The sequence below is a fragment of the Castor canadensis genome, chromosome 1, assembly GCF_047511655.1.
Source record: "Castor canadensis chromosome 1, mCasCan1.hap1v2, whole genome shotgun sequence".
Classification (NCBI taxonomy): domain Eukaryota; kingdom Metazoa; phylum Chordata; class Mammalia; order Rodentia; family Castoridae; genus Castor; species Castor canadensis.
This window is the reverse complement of record NC_133386.1, coordinates 66544056-66569780: the sequence shown is the minus strand read 5'-3', so window position 1 is coordinate 66569780 and position 25725 is coordinate 66544056.

The following is a 25725-nucleotide window of genomic DNA, read 5'->3' as shown; positions in this document are numbered from 1 at the left end:
ATAAAATTTAGAAAGACTGTATGTTGCTTTTAAACATACAGAAGTACATATCCAATGTAGTTACCAAAGAGTTAGTAATCAGAGGGAGAATTCAGCAGAGCTTTAAGGCACAATGAAAGCCATGGATGTAGTTGTTGGGGAAAGGATTAAGGGAGTAAGAAAAATCTTAAGGAAGTCAGAACTGTGAAATTCTTTGCATTTATTTGGCTATGTGATGTGTGATTTACTTAATGAATTATTGTTAATTTTCAAGAAAGACTGAAATTGTCCACATGACTACAACTCAGCCGCTTACTGCAATGGTTATCCTCCTTATGCAAATGATACTATGGTAACAAGATTTTAAAAAGTGAAAACTAATTAAGCATTGGTTGGGAGTTGAGCCTGCTAGTGTTCTCAATAGTCTCACTTTGTGGCAGTGAAGTTGGCATCTGCTAGGTTAACTTTATTATCACTAAACAAGAGACATAATGCAGAAAAAAATTGCCTTACTTCTTCTGAAAAGAATTTCTATGTTGTAATTTTATTGTTTTATTAAAGGTGTACCTATGTCCCAGAATATCAGCCATCAACAAAATATGATGTTCTTGTAGGAATATATTTTAAATGAAAAAAATCAAAATATTTGGTTACTCATATCAGCAAACTACAAAATCCTTCCATTAAAATGCATAATTAAATTTTATTACAAATGCTGGATATAATAGGTTATAAATCATATTAAGAACTAAAATTGCTCTATTTAGAGATAAATCTCTATAATCTGAAGATACAAAGTAATGAGCTAAAACATATATGGGGATTCAGAGAGTATGTTTAAATTTAAAACCTGCCTTTTTAGTAATATTAAATGGCTGGAAGAATTTTGTATGGATTTAATAATTAAACATTTGTTATTATGGACTATTGATTAGTCACAGCAGGAAACATATTTTTATCTCTATGTTCTGACAATTTGCAATGTGTACCAGATCTCTATGGCTTAAAGTGATTCAGAGAACTGACAGTTATGTAATTCAACTCTCTCAAAAAATAAATGGTTATTGTGATTTCACTTTTATGAAATATATATATTTAAAACAACACCTAAAGCAAAATGGGATGGGGGCATGGATCAATAAGTAGAGCATCTGCCTAGCAATCATAAGGCCCTGAGTTCAAGCCCTCATAGGGCCAAAAATTTAAAAACAATACACTTATGAGTAAAATTGATACATGCAATCCTGTTCTACACACTAAGATATAAGTGGATTTGTCATCAATAGGATTAGCCACCAGGCTTTTTTGGCCCCTTGTCCTATTAAGCTTTCATTATACCTGGAGATACAGCACCATGTTTTTCGTTACTACATGCATGAAAATCGCTTTCCTAAGAGAGACAAAGGTAGAAGATGTGTGGATACTTGATGAAATTGTAGAGTCAGAACATAAGCATTGGGCTTAGAGAGCTTGTTGCACAAAACATTCAAGTTTCTGAATTTTTCCATGAACTATTAATTGGATTTTTACTGAAAACCACAAACATTACTGACACAATTTCTTAGAAATTCAATCACTCTTGCAATTTAACACCTAATACTTCTAATATTACCTTGAAAGTAATTGTTGAAATTATCAATGTTACAAAAAATAAAATAAAACATAATTCAGAATACTTAGATTTGGCAAGAATATATAAATTATATAATAATTTGTGTACAAAAATCAAATTTCTATAATAATTAAATACATTCAGCAGCCCAAATATGATATTTTTGGCAACTCAAATATGACTAAGAACTTCAAAGAATGGATACTCAGAGACCAATTGCTACTTATGGTATGAAAGAAAACAGCTACACAACATATAAAGGTTGTCAAGCAGTATTTATTGATCTTTTCGAGAACATAAAAAGATAGCTACTAACAGTAATAACTACTAAAGATGTCTAAGAAATATCATTGTATGATTGACACACATTACAGAAAATATCTACATGTAAATAAATAGCTGGAATATTGTGGTAACTAGAATACATTCATAAATTCAAAACCCAAATATGTCAAAGTATCTTAAAACTTAGAAATAAAATAGAATTTTGAGAAAATACCTAGGTATTTGAATATCATTACTTTTACATTACATTTGAGAAAAGCCTATTTATAAGTTTGTTATCACTTGTATTTGATGTCATTTTACTTATAAGTAAAAAGAGAACATCATGAAATGTTGAATATTCCCTCTCCATGTTGGTTTGACCAACGTATAATACATTTTTCACTATTCTTTTTCAAGTAGTTTTCTGCATGATTATACAAAGGAAAAATGTCATCCATTCAAAATATTTCTTCCGTTTCTGATTGATAGAATCAGCTAGATGAGATTCTCTTCTTTATACGTAAGAATCTTAGTGTGTTCCCATAATTAGATATATAATTTTTCCTTACTTGCCTCTATTGCCAAATCAAACATATCATTTTTCTTAAGTTCATTCAAATAAGTCATATCATAGAAAGGAAGTCAGTTAAAACAAGATTCTAATAATTTCCCATACTCTGAGCTTTCACTGCTGTGTGTGGGTAAGGCAAATAGGAAGAATGGGGGCACTATGTATATCAGCTATGGAAAAAAGTACAAAGTTCTGAATTAGTATTATCATGAATTCATTTCTAGCAAAGTTATGATTTTCTGCAAGCAACAAGTAACTAATTTCCTATCTGGAAGCAGCTTAGCAATGAGCTGGCTTTGATTAATTACTTTACATGCTATGAAACTGTGGCTTGGAGAGGTAAAGTCACTTATGGAAGCTTTCCCACCTGCATAGCTAGACTTCAACATGAGTTTCACAGTGTTCACATGGGTGCTTCTGTGGTAGCCTGGTTGACTTTGGCTTGGATTTGTTGTAGGCCTAAAAATTTTACTTTCTCTCATCCTTATAATGTTAGAGTTGGCTGCAATTAGAATTCTCCCTTGTTCTTTTTCTCTGATCTTAATATCCTTTTTATATGTCCTTTTAGCTAAATTTGTTAACTATAGCATTTCAAAAACATTTCTTCAATTATTTATGAAAAATGAAATACATGTAAATTCTCACATGTGTTAACCTTTTAAGATTTTGTTGCAAGAATTCAGTATCTTTCTATAGTTTTGTACAGTCACCTAGTAATAATTTAGTGTAGTAAAATTTTCTTAATTAATAAATGTTTTCCTTAATTATTAAATAGTTATTATTTTCAAGATGATGACAAACTGAGTCATACTTATTTTTTCTTTCTTATTCCTATTATTTTTTTATTCATTTATTCATATGTGCATGTATTGTTTGGGTCATTTCTCCCTCCTCCCCCCCTGCCCTCTCCCTCTCCTCCCCACCCCTCCTTGCTCCTAGGCAGAATCTGTTCTGTCGTTGTCTCTAATTTTGTTGAAGAGAAGACATAAGCGATAATAAGAAAGACAAAGAGTTTTTGCTAGTTGAGCTAAGGATAGCTATACAGAGAGATTCCTAGCATTGCTTCCATGTACAAATGTGTTATATCCCAAGTTGATTCATCTCTAACTGACCTTTTCACTAGTTTCTGATCTCCTTCTCATATTGACCTCTGTCACTTTAAGGTTTCTGTATTAGTTCCTCTGCAGTGGGGACGTCAAATACTATCATGTTTTGGGTTTCTTAGCTATCCCCATACCTCCTGTGTGGTTTGTATTTCACAACTACACTTAATGCAAACATATATTCAGTGTTAAACACATTTGTTACATTTCTAAATTAAGGAAAATATCACAGATTTTAAATTTACCAGGCTACCTCTAATGCACCAGATTAAGCTAAAAATGCTTATGCTTTTTCAGATACTAAAAAGCTGAACTTATCACTGATACATACCAAAAAGAGAGGGATAGAGTAAAATATAAGAGTTTTATTTCATTTTTTTAAATTAGCTGCATTTGCTACTAATATAAATAATATTAATGTAAGTAATATAATTCATACAAATAATGCATTGAGTGTTTAGGACATAAAGACACAATGACAAAGGTTCATTTGCCTGAACTGATAAGCTTTTGGTATGGTACACCAGCCAAGTAATGACAAAACAAATTAATCTGTGAATCTGGGGCTGAAACAGCATTTGGGAATAGCCTCTCACAGAAGGTGTGGAGTGTGACAGAGAAGCACACCAATCACAACCAGAGGCGATTCTCTTTCCACCCATTCTACCTGATGCTACAGGCACAGGATGACTTGACAAATTTAGAGAGAAGCAATAAAATCTATTGAAGCAGCTAAATTGTCTGCTAAAAGACTAGATGCTGCCTAAAATAGGGCTATAAAAAGGAAATGCATTCCAAATTACCTTATAGCAGTTTGAAATACACATTTTTACAAAGTCCCCTGCATTGTCTACCTTCAGCTTTCAGTATGCCAATCTTCAGATCCTAAGGCTGGTATTTAGGTTTCCTGATCCACATGCTCTTTATTTTTTTACCTCAAAATAGGACTTTATTTTCAAAAATGTTGGAGATATTGAAAGGAATATCGTATAGTTAACCATAAAAGTTTAAATTTTGCTTCCCACGAAAATGGACATTGTCACTCCTGGCACAATGGACAAAATGCAAGTGTGTTATCATTGCTAGTCTATGATACTACCATTGATGAACCTTGTTATTTTATTTTTCTGATTTGAACTTTGACAACATCCAAGATATTTACTCTCCTATTTGAAAAACTCCTAGACAATTAAAGACAATCCCTCTGAGGCTGAAAATTATGGAAATGAATTATTTTTTCTGATCAAACCATCTAGGCCACCCATGGAGATTCTCACTAGGGAAGCCCATTTTCTGATGGAAACAACTAGAATCACATTCCTGAACGAGTCTACCCCAGCTACAACCACTGTTGCCTTAATCTCCCATTACATTATAAATGTTTGTGCAGAGCACTGTCATACACTGGACACAAGTAAAGGATTCTATACTTTTCATAGAGATCACTGGATACTGTATTTTTCACTCCTGCCAAAGTCTGAACCCTTCGTGTTGTGAGAGAGCCTACATTGTATAGCATGCTACCTTCCTAACTCCAGGACCTTTGAAACTATCTTAGGACAATCAAGAAGTGTATTAACCACTGTTGATACCTTTTCAAATTACCTTGCTCTCCTTCCAATGGGACCAACTGATTTTAGCTATACCATTGTGTCCTTTAATCTGTTTCAGTCAGGCTCATGCCTGAAATCCTGGCTACTTGGGAAACTAAGACCAGGAGGATTACAGTTCAAGGCCAGTCCAGGCAAAAGCTCAGCAAGACCCCATCCTAACGAAGGGCTGGGCACCATTGTTCCCCTGTCATCCTAGCTACAGTGGAAAGCCTAAAGTAGGAGGATCATGATTCAATACATGAACAAAAAGTGAGACCCTATCTCAAAAATAAGAGAAAGAAGGGCTGGAGGCATGGCTCAAGCAGTACAGTGACTACTTACCAAATACAAAGACCTGAGTTCAAACTCCAGTACAACCAAAAAAAAGCAAAACTAATCTATTTCATTTCTTTAAGTTTTTATAATAATTTTTAGACTCGTTAAAATGTATCTTTTATTGCAAAATGTATTTAACAGTGGGAAAACATTCAAGGTTTCAATGGACTTACCATGTTCCCTATAAGGAACATGGAAAATTGAAATTACCTCCTTAAAGAGGCACAAGCAGATTCTGACTCTACCTCATTAATACTTCTTAAGGTAGTTGATAAATTACTTTGGCTGTTCCCAGAATTGTCATAATTGGTTGTCAAGTAATTATCAGGGCAAAAGTGGTGGAGATTTATCTAGACTTGGCATGAAAATTTGAGATTATTCCCTGACCAGTTCTGGACATGATACTTTCTCCTTTCTCCTACACAACCTTGGTCTGTACAGTTCTTAGGATCTGGTTGAGTCTAAGATCCTGGAGGTCACTTTTGGGGTCAAATACTATAGGTTTGCCTCATGTGGCTTCTCAGAGTTCTATTGATTATAATCTTAAGTAAATGTTATAGGAGATGTATTGACCAGGAGAGACTGTCAAAATAATCTCTAAACAGATGAGCCAGAGTGACCAATAGAGTCCTGCATACATAGAAATATTTGCCATAAACAAGAAGATGCTTCAAGGATGTGGGGAAAAAGGAACCCTCGTATACTGCTGGTGTGAATGTAAGCTGGTGTAACCACTCTAGAAAAAAATTTGGAGTCTTCTTAAAAATCTAAACATAGACCTGACATATAGTACAGTAATCCCACTCCTGGGGATATACCCAAAGGAATGCAATACAGGTTACTCCAGAGGCACGTGCACACCCATGTTTATTGAAGCTCTATTCACAATAGCCAAGTTATGGAAACAGCCAAGATGCCCCACTACTGATGAATGGATTAAGAAAATGTGGTATTTATACACAAGGAATTTTACTCAGTCATGAAGAAGAATGAAATCTTATCATTTGCAGGGCAAATGCAACAATGTGATTGGACTTGGATCACATGACAAGGGGAGAACACATACAGGAGATATGGGAATAGCTAGAAAACCCAAAACATGAAAGCGTTTGATGTCCCCACTCCAGAGGAACTAATACAGAAACCTTAAAGTGACAGAAGTTAACATGAGAAAGGGATCAGTAACCAGTGTAAAGATCAGTTAGAGATTAATCAGCTTGGGTTTTAACACATTTGTACACGAAAGCAGTGCTAGGAATCTTTCTGTATAGCTATACTTAACTAGAAAAATGCTTTGTCTTCCTTATTATGCTTGTGTCTTCTCTTCAACAAAATTAGAGATAAGGGCAGAACAGGTTCTGCCTGGAAGTGAAGGAGAAGGGGTAGAGAAGGTAGGGAAGGGATGCAAGGGAGAGAAATGACCCAAACAATGTACGCACATGTGAATAAATGAATAATAAATTTTTTTAAAAAATAGGAAGATAATGTTGGGCTCCAATTATCACTGTGTCTGTTAAATTTCTCTGTCTCGTGGGCAAAGTGATGACTGCTTTTTTCCCCAAAAATTATAACTTTATTGTTTCTTTATTATTGTTGTTTTCCCGGGGGTACATTGTGACATTTTACTTCATATCATATTTGAATTCATCCGCTCCATCATTCGTCTTTATTCCCCTACTCCCTTATTCCTGAAACAGTTTCAACAGGTCTCATTTTTCCATTTTCATACATGTACATGATATTTCCACTACATTCACCCTTTTACACCCTTTCCTTATGTCCTCCCCCTTCCCACTGGTACTAACCCCCCAGAAAAGACCTGCTTTACCTTCCTGTTTTCTGTTTTTTAAAAAGGACATTTTTATTTTATTAAAATGACTGCACAGGAAGTTTCATTGTGATATTTTCATGTATTATAACCTGAATTGATTCATCCCCTCTGTTTTTCTCCTTTCTACCTTAGTTCTTAGTCCCCTTCTTGTGGTGATTTCAACAGGTTTATTAATTCTATACTCTTTACTCATTCTTGTATAGAAAGTACATCAACCATATTCACCTTTTTAACTTCCTTATTTAATTTTCCCTCTCCTGCTAGTGGTCTCTCCTTAATATGGCCTGTTTTTCATTATATTGCTTGAATTTGTATTGAGCTTATATTCCACATATGAGAGAAAACATTTAGCCTTTGGCTTTCTGAATCTGGCTAACTTCATTTAAGATAATGTGCTCAGTTAAAAGAAATTTTTATAGATAACATTCTTTGAGGACAGAGACCATATCTCCCTCTAAAGCAGAAGTCGAATTTCCTCATAGCTACAGAAGATAGAGATATTATCTCCATCTGGGGCAAGAGTAGGAAACTTTATATCTGTTATAAAAGATCTGTGTAACCTAAGCCCAGGATTATTCTACTGTGATAGAATCAACTGTTTGCAAAGGTTCTTTTTATACTCTCCAACTTATGTTCGAGGATCAAAGCTTGGGAACTCACCAAAATATGTTTGTGCTTTGGTAATTTCTATTGAGACAAGCATAATAGTCATCTTGCAAAAAAATTATGATCTTTGGAGTACAGGCACTGCAGTTAGTTTATGCTATAATAAAATAAGTACCTTACTATAGGTCTCATGCTACATGTATTTTATGCTATTATAAAAGTACAGTAAAATGAATCAAATTAAGATTTCCAACCAATTGATACAAATGTGCTATCATGTAAACTATACCTATGAGAGTAAAGGTAAGGTTGTTGGCAATTTTAATTATGGATTACAGATTTGGTGGGCGATCCCAGTGGAAGACAGTTGATAGGACTAGTAAAAAATCAATGACAATGAACTTGGGTATATAAAATGTTCAAAGACAATAATATATAAAACATATTAAGTTTTCTATATTAGAAACAGAGACAACCTTTTTGGTTCTGGAGCTTTAGTTCTGAAAGCTTCAATATTTTATTTAATAAGTTATGAAGATTTCAAAAATACAATTAATCAGCTGACTCTTAAGCCCATGCTGTGAATTCTTAAAACATTTTACTTTTAACTAATATTTTCAGCATTTAATGAACTGGGTTTTTTTTTGAACAGGCTAAATTTCAGGTGTTCTATTTTAGCACACTTCTGTCATATTTTTCAAAATGTTTAGTTTCTACTTCATTACATAATTAATAAGACACTAATGTAACCTAACAGTTTGATGTTTAAATTCTCTTAAGCACCACCTGTGCATTCCTTTTCTCATTAATTATGCTGCTTTAGCTAAATTTAACATTTTGCTGTTCTCCACACCACCACCAATTTCTTTTTCTCCTTATTTTATTTCTAGTTGTTTCATTGAATGGAAAAACCTCCATATCTTTGTCTGTTAACATTGCACCCATTTTTAATAACCCAAATGAAGGGCTAGAAACTTAATTTCATGGTGTGCTTGCCTGTGTGTGAGGACCTGATTTTGATTTCTAGCACTATAAAAAAGAAAAAAGAAACCAAACATTCCTTTCTCTAGAAAGTCTTCTTTGACTTTGGGTGATGCCCCTTCTTTCCTTGAATTCCCATGTTATGTCATAAATCATTTTACAGGTAAGCAACCAGCTATTTGGAGGCTGTAAGTCATCAGACCTCTTTTGTGATGAGATACATGCTTCATCAAGCTGAGAAAAATCTGAGTACCCCCCTCAGAGCGATGACTTATTTTGGGGAAATTTCTAGCAGAAAAGGATGACTTGTTTAGTGTAACACCCCAAATCTCTGCTTCTCAGGGTCTCATTTCTGAAGGCTAAGTGGTACCCACAACAGTTCCTATTTCCAAAATGCAAATTGATTCCTCCATATATTGTCTATTTTTTCCCACCATTCCCAATTAGTTTCATTAATAACAGGAATTTGAGGGTCCCTCTCATCCTTCCTGAAATCTAAGGATCTCATCTGCCTTTGCAGTAATAAGTTGTACACATACTTGCAGAGATGCTGCACAAAATCCTTCACAAATTTTTGTCATTACTTATGAAAGAGAGCCAGAATTTTAATGTATATATAGGAATATTCTGTCTTCCTGATTGAGTGCATACTTGAAATTGTGAAATACATTTATTCAAATATCTACAATGAGTTCTTAAATACATTTCCTTGTGGCTTCCTCCATACCCATACCTAATTCAAGTGAGTTCTATCTTTTGCTTCCACACTGGCCATACTGATATACACGGCACAAGAAGTTGCAAATTCCTCCTTTAAAGTTGTGCCTTTCACACCTGCAGTGAAGTTTTGTGGGGGAGAACACATTTCACACTATTCATGGTCCTTAATGATTTTCATCTACCCTGTCCCCTGCACCCCTTCTGAATACCACTTCTGCTATATGCCCTCCACCACAGCCACTACCCCAATAAATGCAGCCTGATCTCCTGAGGTGGCATCTTCACTTGAGGTGAACAGTCCTGTGAGGTTACCTGTCATTATCATTTATCCAATAATCCAAATGATTAGTATTTTCTTCATCTTCCTATACTTATTTTAATTCTTCTTTGAGATCAGAGACATGGGAGTCTGATTGCCTGTGTTTAAATCTCAGTTGTAACCTGGGAGACTGAACAGAGTACTTTTTTCTTCTTTCAATCCTCCCATCTGTGAAATAGAGATAACAATAATGCCTCCTTCAGAGGACGATTGTAAGGATTAAGACAACTCATGTTTACAAAGCACTCAGAACATTGCTTAACTAATAGTAAGCACTGTGTAACTATTATTACAATGACCTAGTATTGTCATTGACATTATTCTTATTTAGTTGTTATTGTTACATTATTCTTTGAATATTACCACTGTGTTCAACTAAAATTCAACTGCACCTCTCTCCAATATCGTCATAGCAGCTCTCATAAGGACCTATAGTATATATTCAATAAAAATGTATATATAACTAATATGCCAATGGATTGCAAACCTCAGTTTGAAATCCAGATTGCTAAAAGCAACACATCAGAAACTACTGAAATAGATACTGTAAAAAGGGTGAAAACATTTTAGTTATCTGAATTCCTTTTTAGGAAGAGAAATTTATTAGGAAAATAAATGAATATATACCGTGGTAGAAAAAGATACCCCAAGGTTTAGAGGGGATGAAGTTGTTGAAGACAGAGTTTATCACATGAACAGGAGAGAATTCTGTGCTAACTGATGACAACAGAGAGAGAAAACAGGATGAGGGATGTTGACATGGAGGTAATGTCTTATACTCAGCTCAAATCTTTCCTATCATTCATACTCTTGTAGAAGCTGAATTCCTATGTTCCACATCACACACACAAACATACATATATGCATATACACATGTGCACACATATATGCACATACTTAGCTTTGTACCTATTGACTGCCACCCCACTCCCTTAAAACATGGGCTTCCTGTGCAGAACAAGAACAGAGTGGATCCAAGAGTTTAAAGGCAGAAGTGAAGAGAAGCGGAAGTTGTTCACATGCAGTTAGGAGCACAAGAAATCATGGAAAGTGTCTGGACTTTCATCAGTCACAACATTAGCACAGCCAAATAAAGCAAATTGAATTATTTCTCCAACTTTTCTTCTGGGTGCTGTTCATGATGGGTTTGGTGGTCATAACCACACTTGCATACTGTTAACCTGTCTGCAGAGTTGTTGGACATCTGTTTAATCTGAGATTTAAGGGCTTGCTCTAGAGTATCTAGAACTGAATTTGTAAGAGTGCTTCTTTTTATTTTTTTATTTTTTTTTTCATTTATTCACATATGCATACATTGTTTGGGTCATTTCTCCACCCTGCCCCTTCCCCCACTCTTCCCCTCCCCCGCCCAGTTCCAGGCAGGTCCTGGTCTGCCCTTATCAATAATTTTGTTGAAGAAATGACATAAACATAATAAGGAAGACAAAGCATTTTTGCTAGTTGAGTTAAAGATAGCTATACAGAGAGATTCCTACTATTGCTTTCATGTACCTATGTGTATGACCCATGTTGATTCAACTCTAACTGATCTTTACCTTGGTTCCTGATCCCCTGCTCATGATAACCTCTGTTGTTTTAAAGTTTCTGTATTAGTTCCTCTAGAGTGGGGACATGAAAAGCTTTCATATTTTGGGTTTTCTACCTATTGCTATATCTCCCGTATGTGCTCTCCCCTTTTCTTGTGATCCAAGTCCAACAACATTGCTGCATTTGCCCCAGATCTAAAGTCCACATATGAGGGAGAACATATGATTTTGGTTCTTCTGAGTCTGGCTAACCTCCCTCAGAATGATGCTCTCCAGTTCCATCTATTTACCTGCAAATGATAAGATTTCATTCTTCTTCACGGCTGAGTAAAATTTCATTGTGTACAAGTACCACATTTTCTTAATCCATTCATCAGTAGTGGGGCATCTTGGTTGTTTCCATAACTTGGTTATTGTGAACAGTGCTTCAATAAACATGGGTGTTCAGGTGCCTCCGGAGTAACCTGTGCTGCATTCCTTTGGGTATATCCCCAGGAGTAGGATTGCTGGATCATATGGCAGGTCTATGTTTAGTTTTTAAGAAATCTCCAAATTTTTTTCCAGAGTGGTTGTACCAGCTTGCATTCCCACCAGCAGTGGACTAGGGTTCCTTTTCCCCACATCCTTGCCAATACATGTTGTTAGTGGTGTTTTTGATGATGGCTATTCTAACAGGGATGAGGTGGAATCTTAGTGGGTTTTGATTTGCATTTCCTTTATTGCTAGAGATGGTGAGCATTTTTTTCATGTGCTTTTAGGCCATTTGAATTTCTTCTTTTGAAAAAGTTCTATTTAGTTCAGTTGCCCATTTCTTAATTGGTTCATTGATTTTAGGAGAGTTAGTTTCTTAAGTTCCCTGTATATTCTTGTTATCAGTCCCTTGTCTGATGTATAGCTGGCAAATATTTTCTCCCACTCTGTGGTTGGTCTTTTCAGTTTACAGACCACTTCTTTTGTTGTGCACAAGCTTTTAAATTTTATGAAGTCCCATTTATTCATCCTTTCTTTTAGTTGCTGGGTTGCTGGGGTTCTATTGAGGAAGTCTTTGCCTATACCTATTTGTTCCAGAGTGTTTCCTACTCCTTCCTGTAGTAACTTCAGAGTTTCAGGTCCGATATTTACGTCCTTGATCCATTTTGAGTTGATACTAGTACAGGGTGATAGACATGGATCTAGTTTCAGTTTCTTGCAGATGGGTAACCACTTTTCCCAGCAACATTTGTTGAAGAAGGAGTGCCTCTTTTTTAGCCAAAAATTTAAACTGCTGAACTCAAGAGCTCTCACTTAGGTGTATTTTGACATACAAAGCAAGACACTCAATGCTGAAATAGAGTAAGGCAAATGTTTTAGTGAAAGAGAGCAGTGGAGGGAGTGAATTCAAGTATGATATATTTGATACATTGTAAGAACTTTTGCAAATACTCCAATGTATCCCTACCCAGTACAATAATAAAAAAAGTGTAAAAAAATACACCCAATAAACACTAAATTTAAAAAGAGAATATAGAAAAGAAATAGGAAAGTTATGGTGACATGAAAAGGACCTATCTTTAGGTCCAACATTCTCCCTGCTTTTTCAAATCTTTGTGGTCCTTCCTTTTTTTTTGTTTCATAAGTTGGTTTTTTTTGTTTTTGTTTTTGTTTTTTTGCAGTTCTGGGTGTTGAACTCAGTGTCCTGTGCTTACTATGCAGGAGCTTTACCATTTAAGCCACTGTACCAGCCTTTTTTGGATTGATTATTTTTGAGATAGGGTCTTGCTTTATGCCTGGCAGGTGTGGACCATGATCCTCCTATTTTTGCTTCCCAATGTAGCGAGGATAGCTGACAAGTACCACTGTGCCCATTGGATGAGATGTGATTTCATAATCTTTTTGCCAGATTGGCCTCAAACTGTATCCTCCTGATTTCTGACTTCCAAGTAGCCAGGATTACAAGATTGAGCCATTGGGCCTGGCCTTACTTCCTCCTTAATTCTCAAGAGACACAAATATTATCACATGGATAAAATTAGATCAAATTGAATTTCTAATTCTCATTTGCAAAATACCCCAAACTCATATATCATGTAATCTCTGCCAAGTAATCTTGTTACAATTTTGTTTTTATATAGACACATTTAAAGTGTTTCACTGTAAAATTGTAGGAGCTATGTAGTTATTTCTATAATCTCTATCATCCCAAACAATGAATCTCTTGAGAAAAAGTGAATATTTCTTAATAATGCATAAACTTATAAATGCAGGTCTCTACTATAAATGACTGCAATATCTATTATAATAAAAATGTAAATGCTCATTCATCTTGTGGTCTCAACAAGAGGTGAGTGATTTAATAATGACCTTTACATAATTTATATGCCAGCCTCCCTCAAGGCATGTTTAATGTAATGAACTATTAACAGTTGCTGCATATTGGCCTTCGAATAAATAGTTTATTGAAGTTTTTCTGTATCTTTCACATTTTAATGAGAACCTGAGTCTTTAAGATGAACCTATTTATTATACATAATATTTTCTCGGATTTACTTGACATTTTTGTCTTGCTTCAGATTAGTCTTTTATGTGACTAGTTTTGAAACATGACAGAGTTGAATGTACATTTATAAAAGAAAAGAGCAGTGTAACTAAGTGGGAGCATCAATGTATGAGGATCACACATGGAGAGAAATTTAGAAGGCCCTAAAACTCAAACTTTCTCAACTCTCAAATTTCCTAAACTGAAAAAAGAGTAATGACTAGAAGTGTAGTTATTATACTATTTATTGGGTTTTGGTACATGCCAGGCACTAAGAATTTTGCAAATTATTTCACTTGATAATTTACTCACTGAAGCAAAACTATTAGGTTAGCATGATGGTCCTCATTGCACCAAGAAGGAAATCTGTCTTTCCAGTAAATCAGGTGGGATTGTAGTCTGGTTGACTAAACAAAGAATCCAAAATGCAAGTGACACATATCAAGATGTTATGTCTTAATTAAGACTCATTTTAAAATTTTATTTGATATAAACAGCAAAATTACTTGACAACAAAACACAAACCCAATGAAAAATAAAGAGGCCTTATTTTAGAGAGAGAGCCATGTTCTGTGCACAGAGCACGGCCTATAATTAACAGGTTCTGGAGGGAATGGGTGCAGAACTAGGGCATCTTTATCAATTGAAAGAATTGGTGGGAAGGAGCAAGGCATGCCTCAAATAACGATTTCTGATTTCACAATTTCTTAGAGTCTACCTCTGTAATTATGGTAAAAATCAAAGGAAGACAAGTGAGGACTTTGAAATTACAAATCAGTTGCCATGCATCTTTTTCTCTTTCATTCTCCTCTCAAAGCTGGACTCTGGGTTCTCAGTGCTCATAACAGGACTATGTCTATGGAAATTAGTGATAAATGCTCTTTGGTTTGAATTCAATGAATATGAATTTAATTTCTCAATAAAATTAAATGACTCAAACTGAAAGAGAACAGATTAGATAATTTTTAAAAGAATCTAAAAAATTACCTACTATAATGTCCTCTGATGAAAGATGAAGAATACATCAAAATGAAGCTTAAGAGCATGGACATCTAACTAGTGGCATGCTTGGGACAAAGTCCTAATTTCCTGGCTTCCCTAACAGTCTCACTTCCATAATGAAACATTATGTAAGAAATTTGTAACCCAGAAATCTAGAGAATAAAAAAAGAAGAATGAAGAAGAAAATGATTTTTCATCTATAAACAAGGGTTGTGAAGATAAGTTGAATGAAGAATAGATTCTCAGAGTATCACTAAAAACCACAATTCTATAACATGCTTGTAACTTTCAAAGAGAAAGTGTCTTGACAGCCTATTGGAATGTGCCTTTATAATCTGAGGAAATTTATGAAGATATAGAACAATTTAAAATTTTTTTTAAAGAAATTAGATAACAGCTTTGTCATTTAATGAATTATTATCATTATTTTATTACCTGGTATTAACTTTTTGTGGAACAAACTCTGATTATATTGGCCTGAATAATATAATTTAATTCATGATCTTCCCTGCTTATGTTTCAATAATAGTTGCCTTAAAATCAATTGAGATAATGTAAAAATGAAAACTGAATATGGAGACTTGAGTTGTGATTAATAGTTGCCAGCATTTGAATCTGTAGTGGTACAGATTCAATTGCTGAATTGCTAGAAAAGAGATTATAACTATGAAAGTTACTTTGTCTTTCCACTCCTCTACCTTGATGCCTAGACACACATAATGAAGCAAAGTTAACAAAATATTATAACTCCTAGAAGCCTACCTATTACTTATATTTAAATAGTTCTCCCAAAAGAAAATACCATCTTTTAAAACATTTCTTATAACCATGAAGAAATATTTCCTCATATAATTTATGAATGAAATTGATATTGAAAATTTGAGAAGAACATATTTGTAAAAACTAATCACTTATCAAGCTTTGGTAATTCCTAATCTGTCCACAATGAGGCAGCACCCTCCAGGAAAATAGAAATAATATCTTAAATAAAATTCTATATACAATGCAAGTGATAACACAGACCATTCTATATAATGGTCATCATATTTTGCCTTATATGGTGGTTGGGGACAGAGCTAAGTAAGCTAGATATAATGGACTTACATTAAAATGGGTAAAGCCACTTAATGTTCTCATAATTGGACTTTAAAAAATTACATCAGGACTTGTAACAAAATTATAATTATAAGTATGTTTTCTTTTTTGCTTCTAACTCCAACTGATTGATTTTTTTTTAAAACTGACTTTAACTATTTTGCACCTGTTAAGGAATGTTTACCACTTTTGATGAACATATGGAAAATAATAAATCAAACATACTAACAAATGAGCAGAAAAGAGTTGTTAGGAATTCTTTAGATTCAAATCTTTTTTAAAGAAAAGGTATATTTTTGTTTTCTTGTGATATTTTGTGTGTAATCCATCCATCTTTGATAATGAAAATGAGAGAAATAAAAGTACCACTCTATAAATGATACACATGAACTTTAGTATTTCACTGAATCAAGTGACTTTAGAAATTTAAAATCACTTTGTTGTACCAAAGGATACATGACAAGGAGCTTAAGTTCAAGTTAAGGAAGGATTTTTGTTTTAGAGAAGTATCCATGTCATATAAATAATGAATAGTAGCAAAAATTTAGAGAAAGAGAGATTTCACTGGTTCCATCATAACTATATCAATTTACATTTCCAATGACAATAAACAAAAGTCTCCTTTTCTCCATATGCTTGTCAGCCTTGTTGTCTTAGGATCTAAAAAAATTTTTAAATAAAACATCCATAGAATTCATAGAATTAAGCAATCTCATTTCTGGGTACTCTATATATTTAAAGAAATTGAAATCAGCATCTCAACAATATATCTGCATCTCCATGTTTGTGGTATTATTATTTACAATGGTCAAGATACAGAAGTAACCTAAATGTCTATGGATGGATGAGCAGATAATGAAAATGTGTATCACATGAGATTGAGCACTATTCATCCTTAAAAAAGAAGGAAATTCTGCCATTCGACACAATGTGGATGAACCTGAAAGGCTTTACATGAAGGGAGATAAACCAGACACAGAGGACAAATACAGCATGATTTCAGTTATATAAGGATTCAAAAGTAATTAGACTAATAGAATCAAAGACATGAATGGTCATTTGCTGGAGCTGAGAGATGGGGAAATGGGGAAGTAGGAAACAAAGTGTTAAAAGTATCAGTGATACAAGAGCTCTTCAGACAGCACAATGACTATAATAAACATATATTGTTTTATGTAAGCATAAATTCAAACATTTGCTACTAAGATACACAATATATTAATTGTCTTATTAGTATTATCAAAATTAATAAAGAGGGCAAAAGGAAATTTTTTGAAGGAATGGATATGTTTTTGGCATAGATTATGGTAATAGTTTCAGAAGTACATATGTGTTTCAAAACTCAAGTTGTATACATTTAATAGGTATACATTTTTACATGTTAGGTATACCTTAACAAAGTAGTTTTTAAATTATAAAACACTGTTCATAACTCCTTATATGTTATTCATTTGAGGAATTTTTCAAGTAAACCATCACTCTTCAAATCCTCTTTTGATGATATGGCCTCTCACTTGGCCGTTTCTATATTGTATAGCAAAACCTAACACAATATGCAATAATCATGTCAGTGGCCATGTCTGGTCTATCTAAGGCACAGAACTGAATCTCTTTCCTCCACAGCTCACCTATCCCAGCTTCAACATTTACCCTTCTGGTTTGACTCAATATGTGGCCCATTATATTTCTCCAACATTTTGCTTTTTTCCCAACATTTTAATACATCTGACATTCCTTAATTAATAAATAATCCCAAAATTCATGTTGACAATGTTTTAATAAAACTGAAATGTCTTTGGGCCAAAGACAAAAAAGCATGAATAAAAAATATACTGACCAATTTTGATACTAATAGTTATTAAAAGTGTATCCAATAAGTTGAGTACACGTGACTCATCCCTGTTATTCTAGGTATTTGAGAGGCAAAGTCTGGTTCCAGGTCAGGGTGGGCAAAAAGTTAGTGAGACCATACCGCAATGGAAAATTCTGGGTGTGGTGGTACATACCTATTATCCCAGCTATGGCAGAAAGTCTAAACTAGGAGGATGAGGTCCAGGCTAACCTGGGCAAAAAGTGAGATCTTATCTCCAAAACAACTAGAGCAGAAAGGACAGAAGGCATAGCTCAAGCAGTAGAGCACCTGCCTAACAAGTGTGAAGCCCCACATTCAAACTCCAATAGCAACAAAAAATAAAATTAAGAAATAAAAAATTATTCAATAAAATATTGGTAATTAGAATTCAGCAATATTTTAAATACACAGAAAAATATAGCATTTCCCCCAAAAATTCAAGGCTGTTTAACATTTTAAAAAATTGTGGAAATGATTAAATAAAAACCATCTTATGACACTGCAACATGCTACATATGCTGAAACATTAAATATTTTTTCCTTTAAGTGACATCAATGGCTACAGAATAGTCAAGAAAAGACTTGGAACAAAATATCATTAGTGTTGATGGATGATATGACATTGACTAAGAAACTAAAAAAAAAAGCCAATAAACTATTAAAATGCCACAAGTAATTTTCCAATATTTCAACATGAATCCCAATTTAAATTACCATAAAAATTTAGAAAACTATTTCTACATATTTTATGAAACTAAAATTTGACAAAAAATGAAGTACACTTTAATAGGTTTTGTTTCTCCAAAAATAGTAACATTTATCACAGATAAAAAAAATAATAAGATTCTAGTACTAAAATGTACAGATAGGTAATAAAAACGTTGTAAAAGCCTCAAAAGTATTTTAATTATATATGTTAGAGAAGTTTCAATATATTCATTTGCATAAAATAAGCTATAATGAGAGTCAAGATAGTAACTCTACATTCATTATAGTATTTTTACCATGGGAAACAGATAGAAAGCTTAAAGTTTCAACTACATTGTTAACAGTAGATAAAATGCTAAGCAATCATTAAGTGAGGTAAAAAGTACTACAATGTGTCACTTAGAAAAAGTAAATATAGAAGAGTGTATTTAGTTTTATTTCAATTTTAAAAATAACATACAATTAAGTATGTGTCAACATCCTGGAAGTATGTATATGAAATACTTATTGCTCATCTCTCTATATTAAGATAATCATTTTAATTTTTTCAATTTTTAATAGTAAGCTAATATTACTTATGTAATGATTAAACAGTATTTATACATGGTACACACTAAAATATCAATTTTGAAACTGGCATGTATAGCTCAGTCAGAGAGGGCTTGCTTAGCATTTAAGAAGCCCTGGGTATGATAACCAGCACCACAGAAAACAAAAAAGAACTTTCAAATAAGTAGATATACATTTGTAAACAATAAAATTTTAACAGAAAATATACTTTTGAGATTCTTAATCTGCAACCATTAAATTATCGCTCCAAAGAAGGAAGAAGGGCAGGGAAATGTTAAGAAAGTATAATGTAGAAAGGGTATAGTTGGTCAAAACACTTTATATATATACATGAATATAAATATCACAATGAAACCCCTTTGTACAATTAATTTATGCTAATAAAAATTTAAAATATTATCCCACCAAGGATGCACACCAGTAGTGCATTTTGTTATTTTCCCTGTAATTTTATATATTCCATTTCATATACTTAAAGATTATTCTGAGATAGGGCTTACAAACTTCACTGATTCAAAGGTGTTAATGGTACTAATAGGGAATAGTATGTTCTCTAGGAAATATATATATATATGTGTATATATATATATATATATATTAGAATGTATATTTATCTAGGGAGCAATAATATGCTTATTTTAATTTGAATTTTATGTCTTTGAATAAACATTTAGAAATAGTGTATCTAATTTTGAATATCTGACACTGCATCACTTTATTACAGCATAAATTATAAATTTATGAAATAAAACTACAAAATATATGTGCTGGAATAAATTAGGAGCTTTTCTGAAGACACAAATATTCTTCAAGAATGAAGAGATCAGGTTGAAACAAAAAAATTTTACTATGAAAAAGGAATTAATACATTGATAATATAGGTGAATGTTAGTTTTAAATGAATTATTACTTTGGATTTTTAAAGATTTTTGACAGAAGAATGATTTCTCAAAGCCAAATTATATTTTCACCTTCATGTAACTAAGAAATTACATGCTTTGAATGATGCTTAGGTATCTATGAAATCTCTACTCTAAAATATAAAATTTAAGCACCTGTCAGCTTTGAGTGCCTTCTTCAACGCATTCATTAAGTATACTCCTTGTCATTGTTTAACTAGTCCAGATTTCTTTTGGAAAATTTTCTCTTTGCCTGGCCCACACTCTTAATCCAACATCTGTTTCTGGCACTTCAATCTCTTTCATATGAATCCTTTTCTCAGGGTTTGCTTCTGAGGATGCCAACTTTAGAAAAATGACTTCATACAATATTTCCATAAGTTGACATCTTAAACAGTACCGGAAGCCTTTTTAAAGAAAAAAGTTAAGCAAACAAAATCTGCTAAGGATGAAACCAAATATTTTCTATCCATGAAAATGCAAAGTAGTCCTGGCATAATCTTATAAGCTTTATAAGTAATAAAATGGGTAAACGTTACAACTATTCCCCATCACCTCTCTTATCTGCTATTTTCTTAAAGGCAAAAATAACCCCAAACTGCATTAGTATATTATACTAAATAGCAAAGTTTTGAAATGCCTGTTATAGAGAAGACCAAATGTTGATGCTTTGCTCACTACAGGCCGATTGAGCAGTTTTGTAGTGTTGTGCTTCTCCTCATTTGCGCATCACGGCTGACAGAGGTCTCCCTTGGCACATTCTTTCACATATTCTGGGTAAGGTCAAAGTGCAGGTGGAATTCAAGCACAAAGTGACTACCTGGAAGTGACACATGCCATTTCTGCTCAAAACACATCATTCCAAACCAGCTATTTGGTTCCACTAAACCACAACAGAGTAGGCATATCAGGTTTGTTGGTGCCTTGAGGGAGATACTGCCCAATGACTGCTATACAAATATTTTCTTTCTTTCTGTCCTCCTCTGCCATCACACTCTCTAAGCCAAAGGACTTACCTCCTTTTGTTCTAAAAACAAAAATGAATCTAGGAAGTACAACTTAATCTCAAAGTAACTGTATTACATCACAACACTCACCTGCTTTCTTCTACTCACAGAAAAGGTGGCTCTTCTGATAAAAGATATTCTCCTCCCTGTATTGATGTATTCATCCATTCTATTTCATTAGAGGTCTTCCTTCACCCACAAATACATTTTTAGTTTATATTTTCAATTTCATCTTCACTTCTGTAGCTTCCTTCTAGTCTATAAGCAAACTTGATTATCTCCTATAAAAATTTCCACAGCACATAATGCTCTCTTTCTCTCTAAACTTATAAAGCAGTGGATTATAATTTTTTCCTTATTCTTTTCCTCTTTAAATTTTATTTGAGAGATATTACATATTATATGATTCATTTTATCCATATGAATACCTATGTTTATATAAAAATTGATGAGACCCATGTAATATAATATATGGGTATATACACAGAATATTAAGAAATATAGTAAAACCAGGTCCTTTTTAAATTTACTTATTCATTTTGGCAGTACTGGAAATTGAACACAGTGCCTCATACTTGTCTACCACTTGAGCCACATTCCCAGCACTTTTTACTTAATTTTTCACTTAATGTCTTGCACTTTTGTCCAGGTCTGGCCTCAAATCTTAATACTCCTATCTCTACCATCCATAGTTGGAACTAAAGGTATGCACCATCACACCCTGCCAGAGGACCAGGTCCTTTGATGATCCTCTGTCACTTACCTACCTAACCCTGTTGAAAGCCACTTCCTTGACTTCAGAGATAATTTATCCCTTCTATTCTTTCCACATTTTACAAAAACTATGTATTCCACCTAAAAAGAATGTTCCTTTTCCTATTACATGGACTTATAAAAGAAATCATACTGCATGTATGTTACTCTACTATTTGCACATTCTCTCAATACTTTGAGTTTAGTCATGTGGTTACACTAATGTGTAACTCATTCAATTTCCCTGCTTTAGTGGCACCATTTTTTTTATTCTTCTGTTGACAAACTTCTAAGTAGTTTCAAGTTTTTTGTTACTGCTAATAAATCATCATAAATATTCTCATATATGGGTCAGATACTCATATAAAAGACAAGGTAGTACTTGGAGTTTGCAAATAATGTATAAATGTAGAAGCTTACTAGGTAATGTCAGGTTGTTTTTTATAGTGACTAGATTAATTTTCACTCCCCATCAATAAGGTATTATATATTTTCATTGATCTACATTGGGGTTTTTTTTGGTAATTTTATTTATTTATTTATTTTTATTCATATGTGCATAGAATGTTTGGGTCATTTCTCCCCCCTTCCCCCCGCCCCCTCCCTTACCTATTCCACTCCCTCCCTTTCCCCCCACCCCCCCAATACCCAGCAGAAACTATTTTGCCCTTATTTCTAATTTTGTTGAAGAGAGAGTATAAGCAATAATAGGAAGGAACAAGGGTTTTTGCTGGTTGAGTTAAGGATAGCTATACAGGGCATTGACTCACATTGATTTCCTGTGCGTGGGTGTTACCTTCTAGGTTAATTCTTTTTGATCTAACCTTTTCTCTAGTACCTGTTCCCCTTTTCCTATTGGCCTCAGTTGCTTTGAGGTATCTGCATTAGTTTCTCTACATTGAGGGCAACAAATGCTATTTAGTTTTTTGGGTGTCTTACCTGTCCTCACACCTCCCTTGTGTGCTCTCGCTTTATCATGTGTTGATCTACACTGTTAACATTTAACATAGATTTTTTTACAACTTTGTAAATCTATTGGGTTTAAATAATTCATTCACAATTTTTATTTGCATTTCTCAAATGCTAAGATGGTTGAATGTCTGTTCATATTTTTATCAGACATTCATGTTTTTTCCTATGAAATATCTGCTTATAGTTTTTGCTTAATATTTTTTCTATTAAGTTATTAAGTTAAAAAATTTAGTTTGCTATATATTCCATATGGCATTCCATGTAGTTGTTTGTATTACAAATGCCATCTCCCACATTATATGGTATATTTTCATATTTTTATGATTTCTGAGGAATAGAAGTTAGAGTTTATAATATTAGCAAAATTTTAAATATTTTTCCTCATGGTTTTCACTGTTTGAATATTAAGAATCCTTATTCTAAAAATGTAAATATATTATCCTGTATTCTCTTCTTAAATGCTTCTTCTAAAATTGTTTATTATGGTGTAAGTTAGAAATCACATTTTGTTTCTTCCATATGATTAACCGAAGTTTCCATTACAAGTTATAGAACAATGAATCCCCTCAGATCTGACTCTCCAATTCTGCTTGATTTTACCAATCCATATTTAGGTACCAATAACCTTGTTATCTTTTCTTAATTATTCTTAGTATAGCAACTCTTTGCTAATAGAAAACAACTTTTGCTCACATTATATTCAAAGCTGAGTGGCAGAAATAGCTTTTCCCCATGGATAAGATCAGTGACCCCAGGATCTTTTAATGTACTGATTTCTCTATTAGGAGCCATTCTTGTTCTTACAGTGTATCAAATATATAATTCACCCCCTCCACTGCTCTCTTTGGATGTAAGGGATTTTCTATCTAAGGAGCCATCACTCATTGTTGCTTAGCAGCAGCCCAAAACATATAAATGTACAAAAAATTTTCTTAATACCATTCAAAATAATTGTTGAGGGCAGATGGAGTGACACACTCTTTAAACCCAAATACTTCAGAGACAGAGATAAGATTATAGTGCAAGACCAGCCCAGGCAAAAAGTTTACAAGACCCTAACTCAAAATCAAGCCTGATGTGGTTGTTCACGCTATAAATGCAGCTATATGGGAGGCAGAGATAAGAGAACTGTCGTCCAAGTTCAGCACTGGGCAAAAATGTGAGACACTACTTTAAAAATAACTAAAAAGAAAAAAAAGGCTAGGAGCATGGCTCAAAAAGTAGATCAGCATGAGGCCTAAGTTCAAACTCTAGTACCATTGGGAAAAAACATAAAACATTACAGAGTTGTATGTGTACTCATTAAAATCTGGGATGTACTGCAAAGAATAATAATTTTAGAGTTTAGAAAACTGCATTCTTATTCTGTTTCTTGAGACTTCAAGAATAACACTTTGAGATTAATTAATTTCTAAGTAAATAATATCCAATTCCTTTAGTCACTTGTCAACTAAGTACAAAGCAGGGTCACTGCAGTGGTTGCCACTTCAGCCCACTCGATGGGGTCTCTGCTTCTTGAATGAGTCTAATGAAATGGAATGGGCTGAGCAAAACTACATTATTACTCACAGAGAGGGAGCAAATGGTGATGTGGTTCCCCTAGGCTGAGAAAAGCTTCCTGGGGAAGGTGAACTTGTTTGTGAGCACTCCATATCACACTGTAGCTAAAGGACTTTGTTTTATAGTTCAGAGTTACATGATTCACTGGATGCAGTGATGTAGGGCATCCTGTCCTAGAACGCACAGAAGCAGAGCTCAGGCTGTTCTAGCAGCTCCTCCATATTTCAGATGCTGCCTTCCTAGCACATACTGCTGTTTGAGTACTATAAGTGAGAAAGAGTGAAGAGCCAGGTTGATCTAAGGCCACTGTGAGAATTGTCCTGCAATGAACATTTATTTTTTCCATTATGACAAGTCCTCTACCAGAGATTTTTATCAGTCTTCCAGCATGTAAAGTAAAGATAAGCTAATACTAAAATCAACTACTGTTAAAAATGTCTTTTGCTATTATTTTAACTTTAGAAACTTCTGGAAATTAGGATTTATGAAATGGTATCTGTGATACCATTTTGAAGATACATATTTCACTATCCTTCCTGAAAGATCCATCCTTACATGTCTATCATATATAATTTAATAGACATTAAAGAAGCCTTGGCTATTTTTATTATTAATGACATCACTAAAAAGCACTCAGGCTTGTCTATCTGAGATACTACCTATCTCATTTTGTGGTCTACCTGTCTATTCTATTAGATCTACCAAAAGTAGATCTAATAGATAGGTGGAATCTGTCATCATTACTTACTTATTAGATTTCTATTTTTATTATTCTATAATTTACCAATTTAATTTATAATTTCTTATCCTAATTGAAATCTATTCATAGGAAAGATTCAGGAAAATCTGTTCAAATAATTTGTTGGTTTACACCAAAGGACAGGAGCATTAATGGCTTATATTGTTCATTAGTAAACAGTACATGGAAATCATCTGAGGGACCAAGAAAGTTTTTGACTACATATTATATACACCAACACATGAAACATGTTCTATTTAGGGGTCCTCATACATTCATCTATGCATTCATTTATTAACTCAGTAAATTTGCTTTGAGTGCTCACTATGTGAGCTATCTGAAACTAAGAGTTGGTAATTAAAGGCAAAATGATAAAAATTGGAGATGTAATTATTTATAAAAGAAAAACATAAAATGTTGGTAAAACTGTGCTAAAGTATTATGAAAGTCCATTTGTAAGATTATAAATCTTTTGCATGATGTGAGAAATTCTTAAGGAAAGAGAGAACATTTAAACTGCATCCTGAAAGATATTAAGAAAAACAGTTAACTTATAATAAAAGGATTCTTCTTGAGATAGGAAGGATCC